Source organism: Bos indicus x Bos taurus, chromosome 4, assembly GCF_003369695.1.
Source record: "Bos indicus x Bos taurus breed Angus x Brahman F1 hybrid chromosome 4, Bos_hybrid_MaternalHap_v2.0, whole genome shotgun sequence".
Taxonomy (NCBI): Eukaryota; Metazoa; Chordata; class Mammalia; order Artiodactyla; family Bovidae; genus Bos; species Bos indicus x Bos taurus.
In genome coordinates this window covers 95602002-95614584 of record NC_040079.1, presented here as the reverse complement: position 1 = coordinate 95614584, position 12583 = coordinate 95602002, and positions in this window count along the sequence as shown.

Below are 12583 nucleotides of genomic sequence, written 5' to 3'. Positions count from 1 at the left end.
AACCCTGTGTACGAGACAGCAAAAGAGACACTGATGTATAGAACAGGCTTATGGACTCTGTGGGAGAGGGAGAGGGTGGGAAGATTTGGGAGAATGGCATTGAAACATGTGAAATGTCATGTATGAAACGAGATGCCAGTCCAGGTTCAATGCACGATGCTGGATGCTTGGGGCTGGTGCACTGGGACGACCCAGAGGGATGGTATGGGGAGGGAGGAGGGAGGAGGGTTCAGGATGGGGAACACATGTATAATTTTTTTTAATTAAAATTGAAAAAAAAAATATGTGAAAAAAAAAAAAAAAAGCCTCTTGATGAAAGTGAAAGAGGAGAGTGAAAAAGTTGGCTTAAAGCTCAACATTCAGAAAATGAAGATCATGGCATCTAGTCCCATCACTTCATGGGAAATAGATGAGGAAACAGTGGAAACAGTGTCAGACTTTATTTTTTTGGGCTCCAAAATCACTGCAGATGGTGACTGCAGCCATGAAATTAAAAGACGCGTACTCCTTGGAAGAAAAGTTATGGCCAACCTAGATAGCATATTGAAATGCAGAGACATTACTTTGCCAACAAAGGTCCGTCTAGTCAAGGCTGTGGTTTTTCCAGTAGTCATGTATGGATGTAAGAGTTGGACTGTGAAGAAAGCTGAGCGCCAAAGAATGATGCTTTTGAACTGTGGTGCTGGAGAAGACTCTTGAGAATCCCTTGGACTGCAAGGAGATCCAACCAGTCCATTCTGATGGAGATCAGCCCTGGGATTTCTTTGGAGGTAATGATGCTAAAGCTGAAACTCCAGTACTTTGGCCACCTCATGTGAAGAGTTGACTCATTGGAAAAGACTGTGATGCTGGGAGGGATTCGTGGCAGGAGGAGAAGAGGACGACAGAGGATGAGATGGCTGGATGGCATCACCGACTCGATGGATGTGAGTCTGAGTGAACTCTATGAACTCTAGGAGTTGGTGATGGACAGGGAGGCCTGACGTGCTGCGATTCATGGGGTCCCAAAAAGTTGGACACGACTGAGCGACTGAACTGAACTGAACTGAACTGAAAAATCAAGTTATTGTGACAAAGGATTTAAGAAAATAATGACACATACACTACGGGTAAGAGTATAATTAAAATAGATTACCAAGGCAAAATCAGCATCAAATGTTAACTTTTGATTAGAAAATTTCAGATAATTATACAAAGGAAATAATCACAAATATCAAAAAGTTTGTGTGAAATTATCTGAAGTGATATTCATTATATGAAAAATGTATATCTAATAATAAAATTGATCAAATGCTTTCTGTTAAATCATTATGAAAAATATAGTTCAACTATTAAAAATCATGTTCTAAAGTAACAAGAATACAGAAAATCAGTTATAATTCTAAGAGAAAAAGCAGGCCACAGACATATGACAATCCAAAAACAATCATAACATACATCTTTTGTTTTGTATATTTTATATATTTTTATGTATATTATTTTCTTTCACTCACTATGTATGTTGTAAATTCACACATACATGATATCATTCAGTCAGTCATCAGTTCAGTCGCTCAGTCATGTCCAACTCTGTGACTCCATGGACTGCAGCATGCAAGGCTTCCCTGTCCAACACCAACTCCTGGAGCTTGCTCAAACTTATGTCCATCGTGTCTGTGATGCTATCCAACCATCTCATCCTCTGTTGTCCCCTTCTCCTGCCTTCAATCATTCCTAGCATCAGGGACTTATCCAAGGAGTCAGTTCTTCACATCAGGTGGCCAGGGTATTGGAGCTTCAGCTTCAGCATCAGTTCTTCCAGTGAATATTCAGGACTGATTTCCTTTAGGATGGATGGGTTGGATCTCCTTGCAGTCCAAGGGACTCTCAAGCCTTCTCCAACACCACAGTTCAAAAGCATTAGTTCTTCAGTGCTCAGCTTTCGTTATAGTTCAACTCTCACATCTATACATGACTACTGGCAAAACCATAGCCTTGACTAGACGGACCTTTTTTGGCTAAGTAATGTCTCTGATTTTTAATATGCAGTCTAGCTTGATCATAGCTTTTCCTCCAAGGAGCAAGCATCTTTTAATTTCATGGCTGCAGTCACCATCTGCAGTGATTTTGGAGCCCCCCAAAAAATAGTCTGTCACTATTTCCATTGTTTTCCCATCTATTTGCCATGAAGTGATGGGACTGGATGCCATGATCTTTGTTTTTTTAATGTTGAGTTTTAAGCCAACTTTTTCACTCTCTTCTTTCACTTTCATCAAGAGGCTCTTTCATTCTTCTTCCCTTTCTGCCATAAGGGTGGTGTCATCTGCATATCTGAGGTTATTGATATTTCTCCCGGCAATCTTGATTCCAGCTTGTGCCTCATCCAGCCTGGCATTTTGCATGATGTACTCTGCATATGAGTTAAATAAGCAGGGTGACAATGTACAGCCTTGACATACTCCTTTCCCAATTTGGAACCAGTTGTTCCATGTCCAGTTCTAACTGTTGCTTCTTTATCTGCATACAGATTTCTCAGGAGGCAGGTAAGGTGGTCTGGTATTCCCATCTCTTGAAGAATTTTCCACAGCTTGTGATCTATACAGTCAAAAGCTTTGGTGTACTCAGTAAAGCAGAAGTAGATATTTTTCCAGAATTCTCTTGCATTTTCAATGATCCAGTCGATGTTGGCAATTTGATCTTTGGTTTCTCTGCCTTTTCTATATCAAGCTTGAAAACCTGGAAATTCATGGTTCACGTACTGTTAAAGCCTGGCTTGGAGAATTTCAAGCATTACTTTGCTAGTGTGTGAGATGAGTGCAATTGTGCGGTAGTTTGAGCATTCTTTGGCATTGCCTTTTTTTGGGATTGGAATGAAAACTGATCTTTTCCAGTGCTGTGGCCACTGCTGAGTTTTCCAAACTTCCTGGCATATTGAGTGCAACACTTTAATAGCATTATCTCTTAGGATCTGTAATAGCTCAACTAATTCCATCACCTCTACTAGCTTTGTTCTTAGTGATGCTTCCTAAGGGCCACTTGACTTCACATTCCGGGATATCTGGCTCTAGATGAATGAGCACACCATCGTGGTTATCTGGGTCATGAAGATACTTTTGTATAGTTCTTTTGTGTATTCTGTGTATTCACCTCTTCTTAATATCTTCTGCTGCTTTTAGGTTCATACCATTTCTGTCCTTTATTGTGCCCATCTTTGCATGAAATGTTCCCTTGGTATCTCTAATTTCTTGGAAGAGATCTCTAGTCTTTCCCACTCTGTTGTTTCCCTCTATTTCTTTGCATTCATCACTTAGGAAGTCTTTCCTATCTCTTCTTGTTATTCTTTGAAACTCTACATTAAAATGGGTATATCTTTCCTTTTCTCCTTTGCCTTTCACTTCCTTTCTCAGCTATTTGTAAGGCCTCTTCAAACAACCATTTTGCCTTTTGGCATTTCTTTTTCTTGGGGATTGTCTTGATCACTGCTTCCTATACAATGTCAAGAACCTCTGTCCATAGTTTTTCAGGCACTCTGTTAGATCTAATCCCTTTAATCTATTTGTCACTTCCACTGTTTAATTGTAAGGGATTTGATTTAGGTCATACCTGAATGGTCTAGTGGTTTTCCCTGCTTTCTTCAATTTAAGTCTGAATTTGGCAATAAGGAGTTCATGATCTGAGCCACAGTCAGCTCTTGGTCTTGTTTGTGCTGACTGTATAGAGCTTCTCCACCTTTGCGGGAAAGAATATAATCAGTCTAATTTCGATATTGACTATCTGGTGATGTCCATGTGTAGAGTCTTCTCTTGTGTTGTTGGAAGAGAATGTTTGCTATGAAACAGTGCGTTTTCTTGGCAAAACTCTGTTAGCCTTTGCCCTGCTTCATTTTATACTCCAAGGCCAAATCTTCCTGTTACTCCAGGTATCTCTTAACTTCCTACTTTGGTATCAATAGGTATACTCAAAATGATAGCAGTTTAATGAATTATTTCTGGTTGGTGAGATTAGTAGGTTTTTGTATTATTTCTTCAGATGTTTCAAAGTTTTTTAGTAATTTTGTGTAATGAAGGTATGTCACTTTTATAATCAATAAAACATTATTATTTCTATACAATTAAAAGATGTCTTATGAAGTAGAAAAAGTCTCTGGTTTGAGAGTGCCGAATCCTAACCACTAGACCACCAGGGACAATGAAAAAGTCTCTGTGGTTTGAATAAACTTTTTTATTCAAGAAATGCATAGAAATAATTATGTAATTATTGACTGGCTAGAAGCTTGTGTCAAATACAATGATTATCTTTGCTATGTCATTCCTTAGAAACTACTGTTCCTCATTCTAAATAGCATCCATCACTCTAAAACTGTTTTATCTCCAATTTAGAGCTACTAATCTGAATCAACTCAAATGTGAAAAGATTCAGTTGTCTGCCTCTACAGTACAGTGAAGCATATGGAACGCATTACACCGAATACCAAGAGTTCACACCGGCTGCATGGCAGTGTCTGGAGTATAAGCCAAGGTGTTGTCTTGGACAAATATAGTCCTTAATGGTTTGAGTTATAGTAAATTTGAAACCGATTCTTCTCCAACGTGTGAAAACAGAGATTGAGTTAGGGAATTTTTTTTTTCTTTTTTTGGCAATGGCAATGTTTAATCTTTAGTGGGGGTCAGAACAGTAGAAGGTGTTCTCATATTAAGGTATGACGAGGAAAAGTTCAGAATATCACATGACGCCTCTCATTGTCTAAGACACATGAACTGCCATCGTGTAAAGGCAGAAGTTCACAGAGCTCCAGTGTCTTGAGATTTTCAAACACACTGTAGAGCTCAATGCTGCCTATTCTTCAGCTGATATCATTTTGGGAAATATGTTATTTAACTAACTGTGAAAATAGCACATTCAAATTTCTAACATGTAACCAATGGAGTTTTCTTTCGTTACTTGATAGTGAATGCATGGCACAAGAAAGCTTAATATCCCTGTGCAGTGAAGAAACATTCCCTCGCTCCCTTTTCCTCTCCTTCCTCTCCCTACCTGCTCCATCTCTGCTGCTGCTGCTAAGTCACTTCAGTCGTGTCCGACTCTGTGCGACCCCATAGACGGCAGCCCACCAGGCTCCCCCGTCCCTGGGATTCTCCAGGCAAGAACACTGGAGTGGGTTGCCATTTCCTTCTCCAATGCAGGAAAGTGAAAAGGGAAAGTGAAGTCGCTCAGTCGTGTCTGACTCTAGCGACCCCATGGACTGCAGCCCACCAGGCTCCTCCATCCATGGGATTTTCCAGGCAAAAGTACTGGAGTGGGGTGCCACTGCCTTCTAGCATATGACTTAGATACTGTTATTGGTATCTTTATTATTAAAATAACCTTGGCATCATAAGAGTTTAAGCCAGGCTGAATTCTTTGAAATGTAAAATGAACAACAAAAACTAGGGCTGTAAGAGAATTTAGAACTCATCTAGTTTAATCCTCTGTTTAAAGAAGAATACAAAAGGTATAGATGACTTGTGAATAATCCATAAGTTAAATTAGTTGTAATTTACTAATGGACTGTGACAAAATTTAAATCCCAGATAGTTAACAAATCTAATACAACATTTTAAAACAGCACTGATGTTTGCTATTATTGATTATCAACTTTAAGCTCTCATTATAGGGGCTTACTAGGTGGCTCTGTGATAAAAAAATCCACCCACCAATCCAAGAGACATGGGTTTAATCCCTGGGCCTGGAAGATACCCTGGAGAAAGGAATGGCAATTTGTTCCAGTATTCTTATCTGGAAAATCCCATGGATAGAGTTGCCTGGAAGGATATGGTCTGTGGGGTCTCAAAGAGTTGAACATGGCTAAGCACTCATACATGCAAAGATCTGAAGAGGTCTATCTCATTTTTAGTTATATTCTGTTTAACTGAGGAGGAATAAATATGAATATGCATGATATTAACAAATATATGAATCCTCAAATGCTAGATTAAATTCCTTTACAAATGATAGCATGCTTTTATGTTGTGCAAAAATTTTTATTGAAGTATAACATATATAAAAAAATAACATATATTTTGGTGAGAAAATTGTTTTAAGAATTTCCTTAAGATCATAGGCCCAATATCATTCTTTAGCCTTAAATGTTCTGATGGAAAAATGAGAAATATCAATTGAAATGTTCATTACTCATCCTGCCATTCTCTCCAGCGCCCATGAGAGCTTCATCCAGTCAGGCCATAAATGGCAGTCAAAGCAACATGATTCCTCAGCTGGCACTTGTTTTTGCTGAGGACTTAAATGTGATCACGGTCCTTGAAGAACTGTGATATCATGTAACATTGCCATGGTAGCCAAACTCATTTACAAGGGCATATATATATACAACAACATGAGCTATATGATGTGTGTATAAAGGAATTTTACCTGGAATAATGAAAGTATTACTGAAGCAATTGCAACGTATTGCTTAATTACCATTGGTATCAGTTCAGTTCAGTCGTGTCTGACTCTTTGCCACCCCATGGACTGCAGCACACCAGGCTTCCCTGTCCATCACCAACTCCCGGAGTTTATGAGTCGATGATGCCATCCAACCATCTCATCCTCTGTCATCCCCTTCTCCTCCAGCCTTCAATCATTCCCAGCATCAGGGGCTTTTCCAATGAGTCAGTTGTTGACATCAGGTAGCTGAAGTAGTTTAGGCTTCAGCAGCGGTCCTTCCAATGAATATTCAGGACTGTTTTCCTTTAGGATGGACTGGTTGGATCTCCTTGCAGTCCAAGGGACTCTCAAGAGTCTTCTCCAACACCACAGTTCAAAAGCATCAATTCTTCAGTGCTCAGTTTTCTTTATAGTCCAACTCTTACATCCATACATGACTACCGGGAAAACCATAGCTTTGACTAAGCAGACCTTTGTTGGCAAAGTAATGTCTCTGCTTTTTAATATGCTGTCACAGGGAGGCCTGGTGTGCTGCAGTCTATGGGGTCACAAAGAGTCAGACACAACTGAGTGACTGAACTGAACTGAACTGAACTAGGTTGGTCATAGCTTTTCTTCCAAGGCGCAAGCATCTTTTAATTTCATGGCTGCAGTCACCATCTGCAGTGATTCTGGAGCCCCCCAAAATAAAGTCTCTCACTGTTTCCATTGTTTCCCCTATTTGCCATGAAGTGATGGGACCAAATGCCATATTTGATTTTTTAATGTTGCATTTTAAGCCAATGTTTTCACTCTCCTCTTTCACTTTCATCAAAAGGCTCTTTAGTTCTTCAGTTTCTGCCATAAGGGTGATGTCATCTGCATATTTGAGGTTATTGATATTTCTCATGGCAATCTCGATTCCAGTTTGTTTCATCCAACTCAGCATTTCGCATTTAAGCATCCCTACATGTCTTCTTCCCTAATGCTATTACTGCATATTTTACCTCTAAAATGCTAATTTTTCACGAGCACGCTTTTCAGTTGGAGAAAAATTCAAAGCAAAATGTGTTTATGTTTGATTAAATTACAGAGTTAATTTGGCTATTTGTAATGTGACTCATAATTTCTAAGTGGTTTCAGTTAACACATACTTACAATCTTGAAAGAACTAATCTGATGATTGAGAAAAATGGACTGCCCTAATTCATAGCAAAATATATGTGACAAATATTATTATTTTATTGTCATCTTAAATTTTTAAATATTTTTTGTCTAACAAATGCTAACTAAAAGCAATTGTTCATAATATTCTTCTTGTAAAATACATACTACCAAGACACTATTATGATTTACCTTTAGGGAAAATGAATAGCAAATAACTTCTACTGGTGATAAATACATCTTGAAGTCATATCATCTACTATAGCATCAACATTACTATACTTTAAAAGAATATCTTCACACTGAAATAAACCATATGTAAGCAACCATTTTCTCATAAAATAATTTTGCTATGTAAAAGGGAGAGTTTGACCCATGATTTCTATGTATATTTTACTGTAAAATAATGAAAAATCCAAGAAGTTTATGGCAAAAATTGCAGTTTTAAAGACGAAAAGAAGCTCAAGATTCCATTAGTTTAAAAAGTGTGTTAGAGAAAAACATATCATTTTATATTTTCTATCTGATAAATCTCATAGTATATTTCTCTTTTTGACTTTTTTGTTCTAATAAAAAAGTTTATTATATTTTATACAATTTCAGCTGTAGGTTAGTAGGAATATTTTTAAAAATACACCCAACACAAGGATGGGAATATGTGGCTCTAAAATAGTCTATATATTTCACTTTTAACAGGTCAGATATGGCTTAGATCCAAAGGTGAGTGCAATAAATTTACACTATAAAATTTGCCAGCAACTCAGCATTTCCAAATGAGGTGTCAAGAATATGAATATACACCATTTGTTTATTTTTCAAAACTTAAGATTATGTTGCTATCAGATAATAAGTCTTCACTGAAAACTTAAACAAGTGTGACATTTAAGTACATGTTCTACATGGGCTGCACAACCAGACAAACCAAGAGTTCAATGTCTGCTCCACTGTTTACTGTCAAATGACTTTGAAAGTTAACCTCTGAACTTCAGTGTCCTTCCTAAAGAGATCACTTGTATTAGGATTAAAAGAGATTGAGCATAGGAAAGATTTGTATAATATTTGGACTTTATTTGTCAGTCATGAAATTTTAGTTCTCCACCTTTATTTTTATATTATCATTATAAGTTACATTTAGTCATCAAAATAACGACAGTGAAAACAGTGATTTTTACCGATGTGTTACATATATAGTTATGTAGTCATTCAGTATTTTTACAGGTGTGTCTAATTTAATTACCTAATTTAAAATCTCATTTTGCAAGACTTCTACTCTTAAAAGTACGTGTGTATACATGCTTATGTGAATGCACCCAAGATTTTCAAAGTGTTTCTTAATAAAAATATTTTCCCCTCTACTTTACGCATGTTAATATGAACATTCATAGAATGAGCTACAAAATTCAGATTAGACCGAAAAGATGCGAACATTTTTAGAAATTTATGTTTTTATGAACGCATGCTAAGTTGCGTCAGTCATGTCCGACCCTTTGCGACCCTATGGACTGCAACCCGCCAGGCTCCTCTGTCCTTGGGATTCTTCAGGCAAGAATACTGGAGTGGATTGCCATGCCCTCCTCCAGGGAATCTTCCCAACCCAGGGATCAAACCTGCATCTCTTACATCTCCTGTGTTGGCAGGCATATTCTTTAACACTAGTGCCACCTGGGAAGCCCTTTTTTTTTTTTTTTTATATAGATGGCTACAAATGTTTTCTTAGCATCATAGACTTTGGCGATGATATAACCAATAAATAACATTAACCATGTGCTATAAAAGGAAATTACACTTTTAATCAAAACATGTAAATATTAAGCAAGAATGGTTAATCAAAATTAAGTGAAAATCATTTTCTATGTTTACGAAGACAAGTATTACTAATTTAACTGAGACAGAATGTACTTACAAAGCATGCATATTCTACCATTGTGCTATGCTCCATCGTTCAGTCACGTCCAACTCTTTGGGAGCCCATGGACTGTAGCCTGCCAGGATTCTCTGTTCACGAGATTTTCCTGTAAGAACACTGCCCTATTTTCTTCCAGGGGATTGTCCTGACCCGGGGATTGAACTGATGTCTCCAGGGTGTCCTACACTGGCAGGCAGGTTCCTTACCACCGATTCACCTGGGAAGCCCATACATTCTACCACTATGTTTCGTGAAAATGAAAACCACCCACTGAATTTTAATAATTTAATTCTATAGTGGAAAAATACAGATTAAAAAATATACAATACATAAAAGCTCAACAAATGTTGTTGTTCAGTTGCCCAGTTATGTCTGATTCTTTGTGACCTGGTGGACCGCAGCACGCCAGGCCTCCCTGTCTCTCACCATATCCCAGAGTTTGCCCAAGTTCACGTCCATTGCATTGGTGATGCCATCCGGCCATTTCATGCTCTGACTTGGAATAAAAATAAATTTCTATCATTTAAAAACAGGAATTAGTGCTTACTTCGGTAGGCACTAAAGGATGCAAAGATTCTTACATTTGCCACATTTGGTTGCTTTGATTCTGGACTGAAATAAGTGACGATCAGTTAGGGTTAAGTAAAACATTAGAGATGTTTTTCTTCTGCTTCACCTTTTCAAATTTGATCTCCTTTTTAATTTTAAATATGTTATATGCAAATAATTGCTCATTCTGAACTAAAACATTTCCGTTTTAAACACTCCTCTAGTTTTACTAGAAAATTGTTAGCAATTCAATAATTCAGCTAAGCCAGACATGAAAAAAGCCCAAACAGCTCCAAAGAAGTACTCATCAGAAAGGTAATATTTTACAAGTATAGTCAGATTCCCGTCCTAAGAAATTTGTTGTATTTTTAGCAAGACAAGATTCATAGACAGGAGCAAGCTAAATAATAACACAAGAATACATAAAAAAATATATTCTTCTATAGGTTATGAATGTAAAAAAAAAAAAAAAACTTTATGTATTGGAACTGCAAACGTTCTATGGGCTTCCCTAGGGGTTCCGTGGTAAAGAAATCGCCTGCCAATGCAAGAGCCACAGGAGATGCAAGTTTGATCCCTGGGTTGGCAAGATTCCCTGGAAGAAGAAATGGGAACCCACCCCAGTATTCTTGCCAAGATAATCCCATGGACAGAGGAGCCTGGTGGGCTACAGTTCATGGCGTTGCAAAGAGATGGACATGGCTGAACATACACCTATGCAAAGGTTCTATAGGAAGATAAAACAGCATAAATTTTAGAGAAGTTTGAAATTTCATTTAAGGGAATGCTTATGTGTTGTTTGGACAGCAAGTTAGTAAGAATAGTCAACTGATTACTTTTTAGGATCAAGAAAGTAGTTATTAATAGTCATGGTGTCCATCCTTTTGGGACTAGGAGAATGTTGTTGTAGTTGACAGAACCAGAAACATCAAAAAAGTATTCCATTTAGAGGAAGGCGGTGAGGTTTATATTAAATACAAGGTATTTGAGCTGATTATTGCTTTCTGAATAGATCCCTTTATTAGATGAACTGGAGTATGCATTAAAGGTAAGTATAAAAGTGAGGCTTAGTTGCCAAGTGATCACTGATACTCTGATGATGAATGGGTTTCTGACAGTATAGGAGGTAACAATACAAAAATACCCATTCAGCCTTGATAGTCTCACAGAGAGAAAGAAAAGAACTCAAAACCATATGGAAGGCTTATCAGATGAAATATTAGAGAGGTTTGTAGCAAACACAGCAGATATTCGGAAAGCCAAGAGAAAAGAAAGATTTTATGAATGGGTGATGGCTAGTTTCAAATAGAGTAGAGTTCCTGTGGAAGATAATAGATGAGAAAAGACTCAGAGAAGAATACAGTTAATAGCACAGTGAATGTTTCTGCAGAATATCCCTGGATCTGGAATGCAAAGGAAAGAAGGGAGTGCAGCAGTTTTCAAAAATTTGTAAATCACTCAGAAAAAAGAAAATAGTGCAGTTATCTAAAAGACAGGCAAAGGTAGTGGCAGTGCTTTTTTTTCCCCCTCACAAAGAAACAATTTTTTAGATGTTAAAGTAGGAGGAAAGAAGCTGATTATATTGTCATTACTCACTACATGTCAATATTGATTGAGTGGGTAATTGAGCTTTAGTTGGAAACAGTAAAATTAAGCAAAAAATAATACTTCTTGGAAGTCAGAGAGGGTGACTACAAGTAAGGAGTTTATTTAAATGAAGAGAGAGATAGAAAGAAGTATGCTACTTGTAAAATATATTTTAAAAGTCATATCTTTTCTAAATTTGGGATGGGATTGTGGAGTTTTAATAACAATTTGATATTACAGAATATTTATTAAAAATAATAAAAATTTATAAATAATAAGAAATATTATTTGGAGGCCTTGGCTTACCTTTTCCATGTAAATTTTTCTTTCAGCCTTACTGCTTGAGGATGCTGAAATTTGATATACAGTATTCTGCTTATGGGGCTTCCCAGGTTGCCCTAGTGATAAAGAACCTGCCTGCCAGTGCAAGAGGCCCAGTAGATGAGGATTCAGTCCCTAGGTGGGGAAGATACCCTGGAGGAGGAAATGGCAACCCACTCCAGTATTCTTGCCTGAAGAATTCCATGGACAGAGGAGCCTGGTAGAGGCTACAGTCCGTGGGCTTGCAAAGAGTTGGACACAACTTAGCGACTAAACACAACAAAATATGTAATAATGTAATCGAAATATGAGCATCAACATTCTGACCAATAAGAACTTGGTAAGGAGAGACAACTAAGCAACTCTCTTATTAGGACCTCAGAAAGTGTTAAACATGCAATTTTTAGACATTATCAGAAGAAAGTACTTTGGACTTTAGGTCAGAATTCTGAAGACTCATGCTTTTACACAAATTTATAACTTGTTTTGTCAACCTTAAATTATGCTTCATCACTCTATGAAATGATCAAGAATTGACCATTAAGTTCAATAAACCTAAGTTCAACTCTCCTGTTTGCTTAAACTGAAGCTAGCATATTTTCTCAATATTATCTTAGAGAAAACAGGAAGACACATTTTGGATCTTTGAATTCTTGCATAGCACATATAGGT